At 39.4% G+C, this 21,715-nt stretch overlaps 1 long non-coding RNA gene and 1 pseudogene across 2 annotated transcripts; both read left to right on the top strand.

The window, feature by feature from the left end:
* Nucleotides 1-234: 234 nt before the first annotated feature.
* On the top strand, nt 235-8,689 carry LOC148995681 (uncharacterized; annotated as a pseudogene). Its single transcript, XR_016155270.1, has 9 exons — nt 235-554; nt 2,448-2,563; nt 3,070-3,225; nt 3,411-3,603; nt 3,778-3,879; nt 4,394-4,495; nt 4,985-5,251; nt 6,078-6,200; nt 6,604-8,689. The product of XR_016155270.1 is annotated as an uncharacterized LOC148995681 (transcript).
* Nucleotides 8,690-8,937: 248 nt separating this feature from the next.
* Nucleotides 8,938-10,888, top strand: LOC148995680 (uncharacterized). Its single transcript, XR_016155271.1, has 3 exons — nt 8,938-9,181; nt 9,266-9,370; nt 10,752-10,888. It is a non-coding gene; the product is annotated as an uncharacterized LOC148995680 (long non-coding RNA).
* Nucleotides 10,889-21,715: the final 10,827 nt, after the last annotated feature.

The following is a 21,715-nucleotide window of genomic DNA, read 5'->3' as shown; positions in this document are numbered from 1 at the left end:
GTGTCTCTGTGTCTTTGGCTGTCTCTGTCTCTGTGTGTGTGTGTGTGTGTGTGTGTGTGTGTGTGTGTGTGTGTGTGTACTTACAAATACGTCGGTGTGGGTCCCCATCGGTGGGAGCACACCCACCTAAGGAGTCCCAAAATCGGAGTGGGGCCCAAAATGGTGGGCCCCACTCCGATTTCAATTTAAATGAGCTCAGCAGCTTCCCCTGATGCTCCCATTGCTTTTTTTTCTATCTCTAAAAAGTGGCCCATAAGGTAGCAAAAAGTGGGTAATTGTGTGTAGGTGTGTATCGTCGAGCTTTTTTTTCACCGGAAGTCAGGTTTACACTTCCCGCGAAATCGAATACACACCGCGGGAATCTGAAACCTTTAGCCAATGAAATTACAGCACTGTACAATCAGCCGCGATTCCCGCGAAAGTAAGGAAAACTGCGGAAATTGCACAAGTAACGTAGAAGAAGAAGACGACTTCAAGGATAGAAGATTGAAGACAGAAGAAGACGGGTTGGAAATCATAACATTTTTACAAACACCGACCTCTGCATCCATCAGGTAAGCTAGGCATGGTTTTCATGGTGAGTTTATTTCGGCGTTATAGTTTATCGTGATGTTTGTGGCTGCAATTTAGCTAATGTTAGCGGCATAATATTACTATTAGCAGTTAGCTTAACATAATAACATGTCACCACGGACATTACAGCGGGGCAGAGACGGGGTGGAGTGAAGTGTCGTTAAAAGTAGAGTTGGTTGTGAATTGTGAGGTTTTTATGGTGAGTTCATATTTTGGCGTTACATCGTGATGTTTGCTACCTCGTTTAGCTGCCATGTAGCTAACTTTAGCGACATAATATTAGCTGTTGGCATAATCTAATAACGTCACCACGGACATGACAGCGGGACAGAGACGGGGTGCAGTGAAATCGTGTCGTTAAAGGTAGAATCGGTTGTGAATTGTAAACAAGACAGGGCAGGACTCGCTAATGGAGGTTAGCCAGAAGCTAACGCAGGACTGAAGCTAATGTACGGTGCCGTTTTGGAATAACATCCTACTCGCAGGTGGTTCGTTAGAGCAGGACAGTTGAGAGAAAATAATATAATTTTTTTTCCAAATTTACTTTGCAAAAGTTTTAGATTGGTAAGATTTTTTATGTTTTTTAAAAGAAGTCTCTTCTGCTCACCAAGGCTGCTATTATTTGATAAAAAAATAGTAATATTGTGAAATATTACAATTTAAAACAGCAGTTTTCTATGTGAATATATAGTCAAGTGTAATTTATTCCTGTGATCAAAGCTGAATTTACAGCATCATCAGCAACAGTTTTTTTTTTTTACATTTTTATTTCAGGATTCTTTGATGAATAGAAAGTGTAAATAAACAGAATGTATCTGAAATGGAAAGCTTTTGTAACATTAATCACTACCATTCAAAAGTTTGGGGTCAGTAAGAATTTATTTTTTTATTTTTGGGGGAAAGAAATGAGAAAATACTTGTGTTCATCAAGCATGAGTTAAATTGATCAAATGTTACAGTAAAGACATTTATAATGTTAGAAAAGATTATATTTTAAATAAATGCTGTTCTTTTGAACGTTCTGTTCATCATAGAATTTTGGGGTGAAATGGTACACGACTGTTTTCAACGTTGAAAATAATAATTTGTTTTTTGAGCATAAAATCAGCATATTAGAATGATTTCTGAAGGATCATGTGACACTGAAAACTGATGTGTAATCAGCAACAGTAATGATGTTGAAAATTCAGCTTTCAAATTACATTTTAAAATATATAAAAATAGAAAACAGTCATTTTAAATTGTCATAATATTTCACAATATTACCGTTTGTTTTTTTAATTTTCATCAAATAAAGCAGCCTTGGTGAGCAGAAGAGACTTCATTTAAAAACATAAAAAATCTTACTGATCTAAAACTTTTGACTGGTAGACAGTGTATATATATATATATATATATATATATATATATATATATATATATATATTTCACCAAGCTTTTTGTCTGGGTGGTACCGGCCTACCCTGGACCCCGTCCCCCCCATAACCATCCATGCGCGTATGTATGAGGAAGGATGTGATGCAGTCAGTCAATGGTCATGTGGCAACGCCGCCATGCTGCTGTACCAGAAGTTAAGTTTGACAGCCCTAGTTTAAATTGATTACTGAGTGTCTGTGCAGCATAACATGGTTATCATCTAACAAGTTAACTTCTCAGTTTCAACAGGCTCGGTCAGCTTTCATTGTGCATATTTCAGAATTTGCATATTTCATTAGCCCGTGTTTGATGTTAAACAATATGCATCCTGCAATAGCAAAGCTACACAGCTGTTGCAATGTTTGTATGAATGTCTGTTTATTTATTTATTTTTCACAATAGAATACCTTTTTGTGAGATTTGCCTTAACTAACTACGAATTACAATTATTTTCACAGAGCCATTATGTCCATAAGGAGGAGGAGGAAAAAGCCTATAGACGATGCAAAGACATACATTCTGTCTTGCACTGACAAGGATGGGTTTATGCCGAGATTCATTGACCATTACAAAGGTAAGTTGCAGAAGATTCATTGACACAACTTGTGCATTTCAGAAGCAAAAAAAGTATTGTTGTTGATGTAATGACCAGGTACAGTTTTTGCCTTTGTCAAAGACAGACAGTGATCGAAGTGAGTGTGATAATTTACAGCCCAGGCAAGATTGTCAGAGTGCTTTGTCAGAATATTCTACTGAAGTGTCAGGATGATGCCTATTGCTGTGGTAGACTAGCTGCAGTTTAGAGTTTAAGGCAAATTTTCATCTTGATTGATCCCAAATGATAAAATGATTAGCACAGACACCTAATGTTAAGCCAGTGGGAAAGGTTGTAGGAACCGCGTTATTAAAAATGAATTTAATCCACTGGTCCCTGACAGTTTGGTCCGTTCTTAATCTGTGATCATTGTCTGCAGGTAATACACTGACTAGATGCAAGAACCTCATCCTCACTTTGAAAATACTGTAGTATCTCTTTTTGAGTCCCAGAATGAAATGTTTAATTATTATATATTATTGTAGGAAGAGGAGTGTTTGCCACACAACCCATTGAACCCGGGACTTCGTGTTGGAGTACAGGGGTAAACTCCTCACACAGGAGGAAAGCAAGTCAAGAAAATACTCAGAGATTGAAAGCACATTTCTCTTTGACTTTCAGTGGCAGAATCATCACTTATGGTAAACATTGAAAGATGGATGTTTTTTTATTGATTTATAGAAATTACGAGTTAACTCTGAAACAAGGGTTTAATACTTGATGAATGAATTAAGCACAAATACTCTTAAATTCTTTTAAAAATAACTCTTTCAATAAAACTTTTAAAAAGATGTAAAACTGTTACCATTTTTCTGATACTTTTCAGCCTGGATGCATCGCAAGACGATTTTTCTCTAGGACGTTTGGTCAACGACAACCACCAAAATCCGAATTGCGTTATGAAAAAAATCATAGTTGACAACAAACCACATTTGTGCCTATTTTCTCTGAAGAAAATAGAAATAGGAGATGAAATTGATTACAACTATGGTGATTCAAAATGGCCTTGGCGCAGTAAGGTGAGTTGGTTAGATTAAGTTTAGAGTTTTCTTTTTTTTTTTGCAAAAGCAAATTTTGTATTTCTCCAATATTAACCATGTGTCCAATATTACTCTTGACTGTCTATGGAAATGCATTTAATATTTGGTCTTTGATGTGTTTTTAAAATGAGTTCTTCTTTATCTGCAATCCAGTTGAAAAAAACCCAAGCTCCTGCTGCCGCAGTAGAGAATGAGACCAGCCCTGTTCCTCAGATGCTAAATGATGGACCAAACCCAGATCAGACCTGCTCAGAGGTAAAAGTACTTTCAAACACTTCATCTATGCTGACATGTATGTGGCGTTCTATTACTAAAGTGGACCAATGCTTATGTGGCTTTATATTGGCTGTTAAAGGCCAGGTAATGTCACGCACACCGTCATGTTTCCAGTCATGTCCTTATGGGGTCCTTCCTTCCATCTTCCATCATACACTTGTTTCTCTAGTCTCTCCTTTACACACTCGTATGTCTGTAGTCAGACCCTTGTGGGGCCCTTCCGTCCAGTTCTTACTGTAAGTGTTTTTAATGCACTATAGCAACACCTGACAAGACCTCAACTATGATTTTAACATTCATAATTGTATACTGTATCTGAGCTGTTAGATGTTTTAAAGAAATATTTTCATTTCATCCCCTGCAAACTCCTGGAATAGACGTGAGCTGCTTTTTAGTCCACAAAGTTCAGTGCTGTTTCACCATTAGATGACTGTATTAGCCTGTGAATGTCTCTTCATACAGTTCTGAGTCTCTTCTTGTCTGTCTATTTCAGGTGAAAGGCCTTCAGACTCCTGCTGCCGCAGTAGAGAATGAGACCAGCCCTGTTCTTCAGATGCTAAATGATGGACCAAACCCAGATCAGACCTGCTCAGAGGTAAAAGTACTTTCAAACACTTCATCTATGCTGACATGTATGTGGCGTTCTATTACTAAAGTGGACCAATGCTTATGTGGCTTTATATTGGCTGTTAAAGGCCAGGTAACGTCACACACTTTGCATTAAAAGTGTCATAATTTACCGAATGACACTTAATGACAAAAGTCATAAACATTCATAAAGACTGCTTCATGTTCATGACAGGTGTTATGTCAAGTTTATGACAGTGTTATGTCAGTCTTATGCACACCATTTCAAATAAAGTGTTACCAACGTGGGGATCCAAATGGTCTTCCTCAGGCAACTATATGATAGTATTGTAATACTTCAGTATAACTGTACTCTGATTTTAACATTTATAATTCTACACTGTCTAAAAGGGCTGGTGTTCACATTTCTGGATTTAGATTTTTAGTCAGACCATGCCATGTTTCTTTGGCCAACCTTTCTAATTCCATACTTAATACATTTTTGTTTATTTTTTAGGTATTTACTGTCCAAGGATTTTCACTGGTTGATTATCCAGATAGTGATGAAACGGATGAGGATGGTATGGAAAACGAACCTCCCACCCCACACCTGGATGTTATTATAGGGCAGAATGATATTGGCCCAGATGTTTCAGATCATTTGTACAATTCAGATGAAACTGTTGTGAAAGAAACTTGTGATGAGGCTTCTTCAAGCAACCATTCCAACAATGAATCGGATGATGAACTTGTTCCACGGCTGAGACGCACAAAAAGCATTCTGGTATGCCCCGAAACACATTTTAACAATATAATTAACTTGCTTATGTGATAATTTTTGTGCCACTAGTAAGTGAATTTGAATTATTTTATATTTGAATGGGAATCATTTACTTTGAACCTGAATCGATTGTTTTGAACAATTGCTTTTAAAATCTGAATTTAAATGGACTCATTTGAAATTGAATCTATTGGACTGGCATAAACACCTGCAGGAGTGATGTCCAGTGATCAGCGCTCAGGTGTGTTTAAAAAAAAAAAAAAGATACAACGTGCCTAGTGGCCGGTCTCTGTTGCCAAAATCTGGTTGAGTCCTCCGCCTCACCTGGTGCATTAAATTATCAATTAAATCGAGTTCACCAACAATCGATCAGTAATCATTTATTAGAGAAGCTCAACTCTTCTTTTCTTTTCTGACTAATTGCTGATTTTTAATTGATAGGGAGACAATTGTGAGGTGAGGAAGACACTTTGGAAAATTATTGACTAATCTCTCCCTCTCTCTGGAGTAGTTCCATGTCTACAGGAATGACACTATATTATTATGATGAATCATTCTTGTGAAGTCATTAATTTTAACAATTAAATGGATGAAAACTGAAATGTTACTCTTTTTTATATATATATATATATATATATATATTTTTGTCAACGTTTACTTCACCTGGAAGGCAGTTTGGACATGGGCCTCAGCAGGTTGATGGAGGGGTAATATTGGTCAATAATTTTCATAGGTGTCTAGCTCACCTGACAACCCCTGAATGGTCTCCCTATCAATTAAAAATACAGCAATCATACAACAAAACATCTCCATGTCTCCCTTTTTGCAGATGGATAGAGTACAAGATTTTACACACGGTCTCCATGATTCAAGTAGTGACAGTGCAGAGGAGACTCCTTTTTTTAATCCTGAAAGGGTTTCACAGAAGCTGAGAAGAAGGTCTTGCCGTCCCGTAAGTCTTTTTTTTTTTTTTTTTTGGCTGGGGCTGGTCTAGGGCTGGGGCTAGGGCTGGGGCTAGGGATGGGGCTAGGGCTGGTCTAGGGCTGGAGCTAGAACTGGGGCTGGTCTAGGGCTGGAGCTAGGACTGGGGCTGGTCTAGGGCTGGAGCTAGGGCTGGGGCTGGTCTAGGGCTGGTCTAGGGCTGGTCTAGGGCTGGGTTGGGCTGGGGCTGGGCAGTTGCTCTTGCTAGTGAGTCTAATGGGGATTCTTCTAATTTAAAAATGTACTTGTATTGAAAATGGTCCATACAGATTTTTCTTCATTTAGTATCCTGACCCTGTTCAATCAGTATACTCAGGTTTTTATATGTAATTTTGAAAAAATAGGTATTAACAGATTTTTGTTTGTTTTTAAAGATTCAGATGAATCTCGTGGAATCAGATGACTCAAACTTAGGTAGCGAAGAGGAGTATATTCCAAATCCCAGGGATGAAAGCACAGAAAGTGATAGCAGTATGGAATTAACCCTGGAAAAGGAAAAAAGAAGAAAGGTGCATCATCCGGTAAGAGCAAGTTTAAGCCCAGAGAAAGAAGTAGATCCTCCCGAGAGAGTGGAAGCGAGTCCTCCAGACAGAGCAAGTCTAAGTCCATGGAGAGTGGAAGTAGATCCGCCCGAGAGAGTGGAAGCGAGTCCTCCAGACAGAGCAAGTCTAAGTCCATGGAGAGTGGAAGTAGATCCTCCCGAAAGAGTGGAAGCGAGTCCTCCAGACAGAGCAAGTCTAAGCCCGGGGAAAGTGGAAGTAGATCCTCACGAAAGAGTGGAAGCGAGTCCTCCAGACAGAGCAAGTCTAAGTCCATGGAGAGTGGAAGTAGATCCTCCCGAGAGAGTGGAAGCGAGTCCTCTAGTCATAGCCAATTTGACTTTAGCCAGAGAAGACTTTTGGAAAGATGTCATGATCCCACACAAAGATTTCCAAATAGCAGAGTTGATGGGAATGAAAAGGAAATCGCAACATTTTCTGAAAACAGTGTTTCAGTGCCCCTGGAAGAAGAGCAGTACATGATTGTCAGTCCAACTTTAAAGAAAGATGACGGATCCAGAAGCTATAACAAGAAACATTTCTGCTTTTATTGCAAGAAGTTTGTCCAGAAAATGTCAAGACACTTATGGCGTAAACACCAAGATAAATCGGATGTTGCAAAAGCATTCAGTTTACCAAAAAACTCAAAGGAAAGAAAACTACAATTGGACTACATACGAAATAAGGGAAACTTCGAGCACAACAGTCATGTTTTGGAAAAAAAAAAAGGAAAACTAATCCCATGTAAACAACCAGTAAAAAAGTCAGACGGACATAAATTTGCACATTGCATTCATTGCTATGGGCTGTTCTCAAGAAGAGCGATGTGGCGGCATTTCAAGGTCTGCAGCTTCAAACCCAAAAATGCTAAACCTGGTAAAAATAGAGTTCAGGCATTATGTGCTTTCGCTGAACCTTCTCCATCAGAATATACAGATGCGTATTGGAAGTTCTTGAGTGTAATGATTCAGGACGAGATCACAGTTGCAATTAAAGGAGACAACTGCATCCTCAATTATGGGTTCAGGTTGTTCAAAAAGAATGAGAAGATAGTCAGTCAACACCAGTATATACGCCAAAAACTGTGAGAACTTGGCAGGCTTTTATTGGAAGCTAAAAAAATCACACGTGTGAGGACCATTCAAGAACTCATCAAACCTGAACAGTACTCACAGGTTGTCAGAGCTGCAAAGAACCTATCTGGATTCAGTGAGGAAACTGGGATATACCAATGTCCATCTCTTGCACGCAAGGTAGGACACAGCCTGCATTCGTTGGCTATGTTTATCAAGTCCGAAGGACTGAAAAAGAGAGATAAGGAAACCATTAAAGATGCTGAGGAGTTCGCACAGTTGTATTTAGAGAGTTGGAGGTTTGATATTGCAGGCCAGGCATTAACCCAGCTTAACCGGGCCAAATGGAATGCACCGCAACTTTTACCTCTTACACAAGATATCCAAAAGCTACATTGCTATCTAGAAGAAAAACAGCAGCAACATCTCAAAGATTTAAAAGAACATCGTTCATCCACAAATTGGAAGGAACTTGCAAAAGTAACGTTGACTCAAGTTATGCTTTTTAATCGGCGGAGAGCAGGTGAAGTGTCCCGAATGCACCTGTCTGCATACTTATCGAAAGACACATCAGAGGAACAGGGAGATGTAAATTTGGCCCTCACACCGCTTGAGCAGAAGCTCTGCAGGCATTTCGTGCGAATAGCAATTGTTGGAAAAAGAGGAAGGAAGGTTCCAGTTCTTCTAACCCCATTAATGAGAGAATCACTTGATGCTCTTACTGAGTGCAGAGAAGTATGTGGGGTGCTGAAGGACAATGAATATCTGTTTGCATTGCCACAATCTGCCCATTACCTCAGGGCTTGTGACTGCATGAGGCAATTTGTCAGTGAATGAGGTGACATAAAAAATCCTCAAGCGCTAAAATCAATTCAACTGAGGAAACTCAGTATTTTGCTACCCTGTCTACTGTTTTGAACCTCAAAACCACCGAGCTCGACCAGTTGGCAGACTTCCTCGGTCATAATATCGCTGTTCACAGGAAACACTACAGGCTCCCAGAAAGCACCCTTCAATTAGCCAAAGTGAGTGAAGTCCTCCTCGCAATGGAACTAGGAGATTACAAAGGAAAGAGCCTCGATGAAATACAAGTCGATGTGAATGGTAATTAACTTTATATTCCTGAAGGCACAATATATGACATTTAGTCTTCCGCATTCAGAAAACAACTATTTGCAATGTAAAGCATAGGGCAGTAATAGTGACGGGATGAGAGATAATACTACTGTTGTATACTCTTGCAGATTGCCCATAGTTTCAGCTTTCCAATCTCAATTTTTTATCAATTATCATTTTAGAGACCATTGACATGGAGGGTCCTTTAGCTGAGGATATTGAAGGTATGTGTATACGATGTTCCTAAATTGATTCTAAATGATCCGTTTTAGATATTTTGTGTATTCATGAGTTATTTCCCTCTCCAGATGTCGGTATGCTAAGAGATGATGGGTCAGACGATGAGCTCATATCATCCACGCAAGAATGTACCTCCACATCACAAAGTCAAAACCAGAGAGTGTCTTCAACCGGTGAGCTTGAACGCAATTCTTACCTTTCCTTTCTTGCATTTCACACGGCACTTGGCAAAAAATTGAACATCAACAACTCCATCTCCCTTCTTTGTCCTACCCACCTCTTTCTCCTGCAACTCTGTCAGGAGACCTGTCTGATGCAGAGGCTGCACAATCAGTCAAACACAACCCCAGTTTTAAAACTGAACACTGCTTCAGTACTGCCTGAAATTACAAGTAGCATTCATTTTGTGGTTAGCGTGAACCCACCTATTGCTTATAGGTTGCTCTAATCTTTTGGCACGGACTTCATACAGGGATAGCACAGCTACTCCAACACGTCCCTGTCACTACAGAACATCTGGAATGAGCTCGATAAGGTGATGCAGGACAATTCCCTGAGCACATTATCCAAGTCTGGTTCATGGCAGTAAACAGACTCCACGGTTGATCGCAGTGACTGCACTTGCACTGCAAAGGATTGCCGACCCTCTCCTCCGGAGCCACTGCAGCTCCCTCAACTTCCGCAAAAAACGGGTCTCTCAACTCTCCTCCTCATCACTGGCTCAAACGCACATGCCATCGGGTTAGATGACATCAAATAAACTCGTACAGCCGTGTCGTCTTGACATGTTACCTCCTCATCTGCGTACTCGTACTCGACTCGCTGTAACTGTGTACTCGTACATAGTTGAGGAGGACAAATGTTTGAGTAGCCGTGCAATCCCTGCGTGAAGTCTGCGCCGTGAGATTGGAGCAACCTATAAACAGTAGGTGAGGGCACACTAACCTAAACGTTAATGCTACTTGTGATGGTAACTACAGTCGCTCTCTGTCTGATGAAATCAGTTCATCTTATATTGTCCAACATACAATCTTTACAGCGCGCAGCTACTTCAGCACTAGTGGACTGCGTGGGAACGGTCTGTCGTCCGTATACTATATGACTGCTTGAGGGCCACTATCCTTTAGGTCCTTTTATGTTTCCCTGCTGCAACACACCTGATTCATTTTGCAGAGCTTGGCAACAAGCTGTTTGATCTATTTAATTTGAATCAGGTGTGTTGAAGCAGGGAAACACCTCAGACCTGCAGAATAGTGGCCCTTGAGGACTGGAGTTGCTCATCCCTGGGCTAACATGAAAACTAATATTTTCACGTCACTAGTCACTTGAGAAGAATTTAGGACGATCTGAGATGGGATGAAATAAACAGTGTCTCTGTAAGGGACACAAATCCCATATACTGACTTTTTGTTTATTGCCTCGAGATGACATCTGTTGTGAATCGGGGCTATATAAATAAACTGAATTATTTTATAAAATAACACAACCACTGTACTGACGGCTATTACGTATTTCATGTTGTGTATACTACAATAAAGTTATTTCTTTGTCCAGATGTCAGTATGCCAAGAGAAGAGGGGTCAGAAGATGAGGTCAGCGTGTCATCCCTGCAAGAATGTCCCTCCACATCACAAGTCCAAAACCGGAGTGTGTCTGCAAAAAAGAGAGGTAAGCTTTGGGGCTTGCTCTCTCTTTTGGGCCAGAGTTGCTCATATATTTTTTAAGGTCTTTTACTTTGCTTCCTTGACTCAACACTTTAAATATTTAAATATTTTTAATATCCCTCCTTACTGTCCGGTGCCAGGGTTGGGGAAAGACTGCCATTATCACCTTTATATCAATAAGAAGTCTGTTATATTAAAGAAAAAAAAATCTTTAACACTTTATGGAGTTATTCAGGAAAAATGCTTGTATTTCCTCCAACGACAGAGGTGTACAGTGACCAGTTGAAAAACTCCAACAACCTCCCATCACCTTAAATACCTCCTAACTGCTAGTGTTCCTTCATCCAAGTCTCAAACCAGTGTATAAAATGAATAATAATCTCAGTCATGTTATTATGAAGAGTTGTTTATTCCAACAAATAAGAACTTTATTTATTTACATTGTTAACAGTGCAACGTCTGCAGTGTTCTCTCTTCTCTATAGTGGTAATCCCAGAAACGTTCCTGTCCTCTGAAAAACAGAGGCGGACATCACACTTGCTGCTTTGGGTATTGGTGTACCCTTTACTGCAACATCTGCAGAGCCCTCTCTTTGTCTTCAGGGGGAAATGTCCAGTTTGGTCCATGCGCACGTCCATGGGCGGTGGTTTGCGTGACTTTTTAGAAGAGGGAGCCTTTGGACTTCCATCATCCATGTGTGGTCTCTTTCCACTATTCAGAGGGCTCCTGTCTCTGGGCTCTTGTTGGCTGAAAATGGCTGTCCTCTCTTTGGCGTTTTCAGTGTTCTGTCCACCAGATTAGAATCTAAAGAACAAATGTCTCAATTTATGTACATCTCAAATACCAGTCTGATTTTTCACGAACAAGGTAAATAGCACAAATAGATCATTACCGCAATGAGAGAGGAAGCCAGCTGTGCTTGGAACTTTCTCATGTTCAGTATCTCCTTCTTTGGCATCCTGAGACCATAGGCTGTGCTGCTTGTAGAGGAGCCAGGCGTTGACCACAGTAAGGGTGATTGTGTGCCAGAAGATGCACATGTACCACCACCAGGATTTCAGTGCATACTTGTGATTTGCTGTAAATGAGTCCAACAGATCCACACCTCCCATGTATTTATTGTAGATGCCCACAATGGAAGCCTTTCTAACGTCAATGTAGGTTTTGGCGGCTTTGTCCCAGTCTTGAATCTCCTGAACAGGTCCTGGTCCAGCGAAGGATGACACAAGTGTCACCGCCCTGTTGTCGTACCATTTGACAGCACAGATGTTGTTTCCCCACCACTCTGTGGTCAAAGCTTCCTCTGCCCTTCTTCTTCAAGCTCTTCGCATGTAAAGATTACTGTTCGGTAGATGCATTTGCCTGGCTGTTCACACATAATGCATTCCTTCCTCAAGGAGCTTCACTACCAGTGGAATGGAGGTGAAGTGGTTGTCTGCCTAGATCTTGTTGTGTTGACCCTTTGGAAATGTGGAGGCAAGCTTCATTACAACACCACCTGACAATCCAAGTTTAGATTTGACTCGTACTTCATTGTTGCTCCCTTGGTAAACATCAAAGTCAAGCATCATGCAAGAGATTCCAGCTTTCACCCATACTTCAAAGCCCCACACAGTAAATTCCCCGGTGTTAAATTTAACACCGCTCGGTGTTTATATGGGAACCACCAGCAGGGTGTTAAAAGTAACACTGATACAGTGTTAAAGTTAATGAGATAATTAAGTGAATAATTGAGTGATGATTGAGCATTATTGAAGACACCTGATGTTAACAAGCAGAATCACTGAAGGACAAAATCACAAATTGTAAGCCACCGTTATGGAGATCAGTGTTTTCTTTAGTTGGGCTCTTGACACTTATACTTTTACTTTAAACTTTGTTTGTCTGCTTTTATTAATTTATAACAGTCAAATAAACAAAGAAAACTGTGATCTGATATTGTTGGTTATGTTTTCACATAATCATGCTGTGATCTGAAAAATCTAATTTTTAGATGAATTGGCTTAACTTGTTAGTAACAGTTTAGTGATTGTTCAGCATATCCGTATTTTTCTTTTAACCGAAAATATTTAATAACAACTATTCTGATCAAATCACTTTCATCTTTATTTAGAAACACAGACATAAATAGTCAGCCTGTGTATCTCAACCATGGTGACATTAATAATCCTTGTTTCCACCAATCACAACTCATTAATGGCTCCCATCATGCATTGCGGTATGAATAAATTATGATCTGAATTGTCTATGTAATTTACTTTTCCTAATTGAATATTCTGCTCGTCACCATTGTTGAGAAGCATTGACTGAATTTTGAGGTTTATGTGTGCCTATAAGAAGTTTTTTTTTTTAACAACTTGTAGAAATCCATTACATTATATCTGACATTCTGGATATTTATGTACAATCTCAGTTATGTTGTGACCTACAAAATTATCCACGAACATATATTTCAAATGAATGTCATAACATGACCAACACCATCATATAAATTGTCTCTTTGTTCATCTGGCAGGTATAACTCAGATGCAACAGCCAATTCAAATGTAAAGTTAATAATAAAAGGGTCAAGAGCCCAACTAAAGCAAACACTCACCTCCATAACGGTGACCTAAAAGTTAGGTTTTCTCCTTGTAATTCTGCTTTAGGTGTCTTCAATAATGCTCAATCATCACTCAATTAATCACTTAATTATCTCATTAACTCTAACACTGCCTCAGTGTTACTTTTAACACCCTGCTGGTGGTTCCCATATAAACACCGAGCGGTGTTAATTTAACACCAGGGAATTTACTGTGCATGAGCGTAGATTACCTTGCATATACTTCTTGATGCCGCTGAACTTCCTGTTGAAGGGGATCATCATCTTGTCCATGGAATGTGCTTTTCTGGTACCATCTGCAGGCAGTTTTGAATCAAGCTGTGGTCTGAGTTTCCACACAGTAAATTCCCTGGTGTTAAATTAACACCACTCGGTGTTTATATGGGAACCACCAGCAGGGTGTTAAAAGTAACACTGAGGCAGTGTTAGAGTTAATGAGATAATTAAGTGATTAATTGAGTGATGATTGAGCATTATTGAAGACACCTAAAGCAGAATTACAAGGAGAAAACCTAACTTTCAGGTCACCGTTATGGAGGTGAGTGTTTGCTTTAGTTGGGCTCTTGACCCTTTTATTATTAACTTTACATTTGAATTGGCTGTTGCATCTGAGTTATACCTGCCAGATGAAACAAAGAGACAATTTATATGATGGTGTTGGTCATATTATGACATTCATTTGAAATATATGTTCGTGGCTAATTGAGGTCACAACATAACTGAGATTTGTAGGTCACAACATAACTGAGATTGTACATAAATATCCAGAATGTCAGATATAATGTAATGGATTTCTACAAGTTGTTAAAAAAAAAACTTCTTATAGGCACACATAAACCTCAAAATTCAGTCAATGCTTCTCAACAATGGTGACGAGCAGAATATTCAATTAGGAAAAGTAAATTACATAGACAATTCAGATCATAATTTATTCATACCGCAATGCATGATGGGAGCCATTAATGAGTTGTGATTGGTGGAAACAAGGATTATTAATGTCACCATGGTTGAGATACACAGGCTGACTATTTATGTCTGTGTTTCTAAATAAAGATGAAAGTGATTTGATCAGAATAGTTGCTATTAAATATTTTCGGTTAAAAGAAAAATACGGATATGCTGCACAATCACTAAACTGTTACTAACAAGTTAAGCCAATTCATCTGAAAAGTTAGATTTTTCAGATCACAGCATGATTATGTGAAAACATAACCAACAATATCAGATCACAGTTTTCTTTGTTCATTTGACTGTTATAAATTAATAAAAGCAGACAAACAAAGTTAAAGTGAAAGTATAAGTGTCAAGAGCCCAACTAAAGCAAACACTGATCTCCATAACGGTGGCTTACAATTTGTGATTTTGTCCTTCAGTGATTCTGCTTGTTAACGTCAGGTGTCTTCAATAATGCTCAATCATCACTCAATTATTCACTTAATTATCTCATTAACTTTAACACTGTATCAGTGTTACTTTTAACACCCTGCTGGTGGTTCCCATATAAACACCGAGCGGTGTTAAATTTAACACGGGGGAATTTACTGTGTATGTGTATTATCAATGATGTAACCCTGAACATTGTATTGTAAATAAACAACAAACTGTGTTTCAAAACAAACGTTGATTTATTGATTGATTCAAGTTTATTGCGAGCAAAAAAGAAAGAAAATAATATAGACATATATATATTAACAATGAAATAAAAAAACAGTTTATTTTTAGTTTAATTCTTTATTTACTTTCTTTATAAGTGTATTATAATATCAGTACGAGGGTGCAAATGTTAAAAATGGCGCTATAGCGGGAGGGGGAAATCGGAAAAGCAACACTCCTGAAATGATGTATAATCTGACCAATCTCAGCCCTTGCAGTCTGCGTCGACTCGACGCGTAGCTACACATTTTTGGAGATGCACGTCAAGCTACGGCAGAGGGGTTCACGGCAACGCAGAGGGGTCCGCCGTCGATTCGACGCAGAAGCATAAAACAGGCTTACGCGTGCGCAAGGCTACGCATCACTACGCTTCAGCCACCATTTTGCGTCGATGCGTAGCCAAATGTGTGTCATCCTAGTTTTTGATACGCAATGCACTTGGACTTGACGTGAAGTGCAGTGTGTGGATGTGTATATATATACTCTCATAACCGACTGCCATAGGTATCAAGTTACGCCCTCATCCAAAGGCAGGGCGAAGATATGCAGCTCATTTGCATTTAAAGCCGTATACCCCCTAAACAGATCATTTTTAAGCAGGCCCCAAAATGACATTTTCAAATGGTTATAATAAATTAACTATGGGGTATTTTGAGCTGAAACTTCACAAATACATTCTGGGGACACCCGAGACCAATATTACATCTTGTAAAAAGGGGCATAATAGGTGCCCTTTAATATATAGCGAAATAACACCCAATCTGGCAACACCAGACACCAGTGTCGCGCCGCGGCCGCCGTCGACAAAACAGCACGCAAGGAGGTGTCTAATTATCACTTAAACGGATTTTATGACAAGGTCGGTGATGATGGGAAAAAAATACATTTCTGTGCAAACTTTGCCCGTCGATAAAATAATTGTTGTCTGTGGTTGTATATGGGCTGTGGCAATAATACTAATAAGAAAAAGCTCGCAACATAAGGAAAAAAAAGAATTATAAATGAACTAGTTCATTTTTTGAAGTGTGAACTATGAACTGAACTAGCTCATTTTAAAATGTGTGAACTGAACTTTGAACTAGTTCTGCATGAACTAGTAAATGCAGTAAACTTTACCAACACTGACTGCAGGAGAGAGAGATATGAGTGTGTGTGTGTATATTCAAATCCATTCAATTTTTATATTTATATTTATGTTATAACATTGTATTATCAGACATCCCAAGTCTCCCGGAAGTTCCGGGAGTCTCCCGCATATTGATAGCGCCTCCCTGATGCCCGCATATTAGTTCAAATCTCCCGGAATCTAGAGCGAGATAGAACATACTGCGTGCATAACATAAATAGCGCACGGCGCGTGCACGACACAGATATGGGAAGCCAAACAAACCAAAAGTGGGACGAGACAGCGGGGGTTTAAAGAGCTCGCGCCGCGCTGACATATCATCTGAAGTTTAGGAGTTTTAATTACAGAGAATTCCATAATTAAAACAATCATTTATTAACTTTGAATAAAATGTTAAAACTAAAATATCTATTTTATGTTATTGATTTAATAAATATCAATAACATATTGATGTTTATTATCAATAAATAATCATAAATCATAAATCATAAACATTAAAAATTATTAATAAATTAAAATCACCCCCCCAAATGAATTCTTGCAGGTTGGGATGACTGTATTATTTTTATGTCTTTTATAACTGTAATTAATGTAACGTGACCTGACTCTAGACTCTACTACCTGCGATGCAGAGCAGACCAGGATGGGTTTGCTTTTTAACAGGAAAACGGCGAAAGTAACTGTTTTATCTTATTTACAATATGTATTTTATAATATATTGATTTATAGCAATATTTAAATGCTTTTCGTGCTTAAACGAGTGCGAAAAACAGAAAGTACGTGTTTTTAACCTAATCTACAACATGTATTTCATGGCATTATATTGTTTTGTAACAATATTTATGTGATGTGCGTGCTTAAACCTTTCTCACAGACTAAGTTAGGCCTGCATGCTGTTTGACTTGTGACGCAGTGCAGACACGGAGTTTGTTTTTAACAGTCAAAACAAATAGTAAGTGTTTTAACTCATTACAATACTGTTTCATGACAAATATTTGTGAAGTGCAAATATTAAAAGTATGTATTTATCCACACCTATTGTAAGTTCACTGAAAAACAGTGGAACGACTCCACAGACTGCACGTGAAATTGTCACTTTATTTCCTTTTTTGGAGAACCAATGCACTTATCAGAATAACTTTTGATTGATGTTTGGTGGTTATGCTTTCATGTTTAAATGTATTGATTTAGCTATTTGTGTTTGCTAGGAGCATTTCTATTATGCACCAGGAGCATTTCTGTTATGCACCGAGTGGCTAATGCTAACCAGGCTTGGTGTTTAAAGACTGTACAGACTAGAACTTGGTGATGGTAAGATTTAACAGATAACATGAGAGAATCATGGGCACAAACATAAAAAATAATCATAGCTTTGTTGCTATTTGGTATAACTAAGATTTTCTGTGTTTCATAACACTCATTTTGAATTTGTCGAGTCAAATAACTTTACAAAAGTAATTTTTATTTTTTTACTTAAAATGAGTTTTCAAACCAATTGTTTTCATGATGTAAGGGTGGATTTTCTGCAGGGGTTCAGGCTGCAAGACTGCCGAATGACTAAAGAAACGTTATTAGCAAGATGGTAGAAAACTGCACATTTCTTGTCTATTCCACCCACTGCCACTTATACCAACGACGGAAATAAGCGAAGTTAAAGAGGCAGGGCCTCATGCTTCGTCTCTTCCCCTCCCGTCGCCAGGGGGGAAAGCCCACGGGCTCTCTCTGTCGTCTGCCCCCCGGTGGAAGCAGGTTCCTGGGGAACTTCACGCCCAGACCCCGCTTCCAGTGGTTACCTTTCCTGCTGGTCCCCTGCCTTCCACCTTGCTGCCCCTCCGCAAGTATGCCGGTGGTTTGGGTGGGCTCGTTGTGTCGGTACCTGGAAGCCTGGCGCTTCCGGGTCAGTCCCGATGGCTTATCCGCACCGTTCGGTTCGGCTATGCAATTCAGTTTGCACGCCGGCCTCCCAGGTTCAGGGGCATTCACTTCACCTGTGTGCGGTCTGTGGACGCCCCTGTCCTGCGGAAAGAGATCGATGTCCTGCTGGCGAAGGACGCGATCGAGCCGGTCTCTCCTGCCGAGATGAGGTCCGGGTTCTATAGCCCCTACTTCATTGTACCCAAGAAAGGCGGTGGGTTATAGCCAATGCTGGACCTGCGAGTTTTGAATCGGGCCCTGCAAAGTCTCACGTTCAAGATGCTCACGCAGAAGCGCATTTTCGAATGCTTCCGTCCCCGGGATTGGTTTGCAGCGATCGACCTGAAGGATGCGTACTTTTACGTCTCGATTCTTCCTCGTCACAGACCGTTTCTACGGTTTGCTTTCGAGGGTCGAACGTATCAGTACAAGTCCTACCCTTCGGGCCGGCCCTGTCACCCCGCGTCTTCACGAAAGTCGCGGGGGCGGCCATTGTTCCCCTGAGAGCATCTGAGGTCGCCCTGTGCCACTCATGTTCCAGGGGAGCTCAACCGTGTGGCAGATGAGTTTTCACAGTTGCCTCCCCTGCCAGGAGAATGGCGACTCCACCCCCAGGTGGTTCAGCTGATCTGGAGTGTTCGGAGTCGCACAGGTAGACCTGTTTGCCTCTACGGACACGTCCCACTGCCATTGGTTTTACTCTGTCCGAGGGGAGACGGCCTGGCCCACAGCTGGCCCCGGGACCTGCGCAAGTATGCGTTTCAACTTTTCAAATGCGTTTCAAAGATTACAACTCTTTAAGTACATAAATGTATCAAATAACCATACCGAGACGTACTGGTCCATTCTCATTTATGTTTATTCTGCCGGAGTCTCTTCGTACTATTTATGTATTCCGATTCAAACGTACGCTGAATGACATTCAAAACAGCGGTCTCTCTCAGTCTCTCATAACCGACTGCCATAAGTATCAAGTTACGCCCTCATCCAAAGGCAGGGCGGGGATATGCAGCTCATTTGCATTTAAGGTGGTATAGTCCCCGAAACAGCTCATTTTTAAGCAGGCCCCAAAATGACATTTTCAAATGGTTATAATAAATTAACTATGGGGTATTTTGAGCTGAAACTTCACAAATACATTCTGGGGACACCCGAGACCAATATTACATCTTGTAAAAAGGGGCATAATAGGTGCCCTTTAATATATAGCGAAATAACACCCAATCTGGCAACACCAGACACCAGTGTCGCGCCGCGGCCGCCGTCGACAAAACAGCACGCAAGGAGGTGTCTAATTATCACTTAAACGGATTTTATGACAAGGTCGGTGATGATGGGAAAAAACTACATTTCTGTGCAAACTTTGCCCGTCGATAAAATAATTGTTGTCTGTGGTTGTATATGGGCTGTGGCAATAATACTAATAAGAAAAAGCTCGCAACATAAGGAAAAAAAAAAACTATAAATGAACTAGTTCATTTTTTGAAGTATGAACTAGTGTTAATTTTACCAGCCATTTTTAAATTTAGTTTCAGTTTTAGTCCAGTTTCAGCATCGCTTGTTAGTTTTTATCACATTTAGTCGACATCATCCCATTTTTATTTAGTCTAGTTTTAGTCGACTATAAGTCGAGCATTTTAGTCTTTATTTTAGTCCAAGAAAACATAATTTTATTCGTTTAGTTTTAGTCAAAAAAAACTGTCAACATTTTAGTCTAGTTTTAGTCAGGACATCATTTTAACCTTTTACTTTGTTGTCAGCAGATAATATTAAACATTTCCTAAAATTATTTCACATTTCAACATTTTCTCTCATCTTTTTGATAAAAAACACAATTTTAAGGAACACATGCAGACATGGAAGATGTACTGACAATATTTTCATATTTATTTTGAACATTGTTAAGGTTCAAAGACACAAACACAAATGCTTGCATTAAAACAAATAAAATACACCTGACAAAGGAAACAAATAAATAAAATAAAGTGTATTATGAACTTAACACAAGTGATGGCTGTTTAAAGCTAGTTCACATAGAATAAAAAAATAAATAGATTTGAGGTCAATGTTGTGAAAAAAAAAAACTCCAACTGATACAACAAAAGTGCTTTCCTGCCAGCTAGTTCACATGGTATATAAAGGTACAGTATTTAAGGTGAAACAAGGCATAGCTTGCTAGAACGTATGAAATCTTTTTAAAGCGTCTGTCTGCTTTAATCAAATTTAACTGAAACTATAGTTGCCCGGACAGTATAACATATCTAAGTTAGCATAAATTTAACTTCACATACAATTCTATCAACAAGTGGCTACGGTCGCTACGTGCTAAGAAGCTAACGTAACATAGCCAGCCTGGATACTAAATGCTATGAAAGTTAGCCATCATTAGTTAGTTTATCATTGTAACAAAATGTGTCCATATATCACGTCTCTTCTTTCTCCCGAGCCCCGTGCAAAGCATGTTTTACTTTTAACCTGTCGCCGCCTCACCGTGAATCCAGCTCCTGTCTGCTCCATGTGTTGTGTCGGCTACTCTGACTGACTGTGCCCGCCCGCTCCAGGTTTGAAAGTGGGTGTGTGGCGGAAGAGCTGACGAGGAGGAGGCGGAGGAGGAGACAGGATTTGACAAAACCATATCATATAATAATATGTAATTTTCGTCTCGTCTTTGTTCGTGAACTAAAATGTCCATAGATTTTAGCCCAGTCTTTATTTACCGAACTGCATTTTCGTCTCGTCTTTATTAGTCTACGAAAATTATTTCTGATTTACTCCCAGTTATTGTTTATTAGTGGGGATTTTAGTCTCGTCTCGTCTAGTTTTCGTTCGGTGAAAAATGTGCGTTGACGAAAATATTTTCGTTTAGTTTTCGTTAACGAAATTAACACTAGTATGAACTATGAACTGAACTAGCTCATTTTAAAATGTGTGAACTGAACTTTGAACTAGTTCTGCATGAGCTAGTAAATGCAGTAAACTTTACCAACACTGACTGCAGGAGAGAGAGATATGAGTGTGTGTGTGTATATTCAAATCCATTCAATTTTTATATTTATATTTATGTTATAACATTGTATTATCAGACATCCCAAGTCTCCCGGAAGTTCCGGGAGTCTCCCGCATATTGATAGCGCCTCCCTGATGCCCGCATATTAGTTCAAATCTCCCGGAATCTAGAGCGAGATAGAACATACTGCGTGCATAACATAAATAGCGCACGGCGCGTGCACGACACAGATATGGGAAGCCAAACAAACCAAAAGTGGGACGAGACAGCGGGGGTTTAAAGAGCTCGCGCCGCGCTGACATATCATCTGAAGTTTAGGAGTTTTAATTACAGAGAATTCCATAATTAAAACAATCATTTATTAACTTTGAATAAAATGTTAAAACTAAAATATCTATTTTATGTTATTGATTTAATAAATATCAATAACATATTGATGTTTATTATCAATAAATAATCATAAATCATAAACATTAAAAATTATTAATAAATTAAAATCACCCCCCCCAAATGAATTCTTGCAGGTTGGGATGACTGTATTATTTTTATGTC

This window comes from Pimephales promelas, chromosome 3 (genome assembly GCF_988280905.1).
Source record: "Pimephales promelas chromosome 3, fPimPro1.hap1.1, whole genome shotgun sequence".
Taxonomy (NCBI): Eukaryota; Metazoa; Chordata; class Actinopteri; order Cypriniformes; family Leuciscidae; genus Pimephales; species Pimephales promelas.
This window is presented reverse-complemented; position numbering and strand designations above follow the sequence as displayed.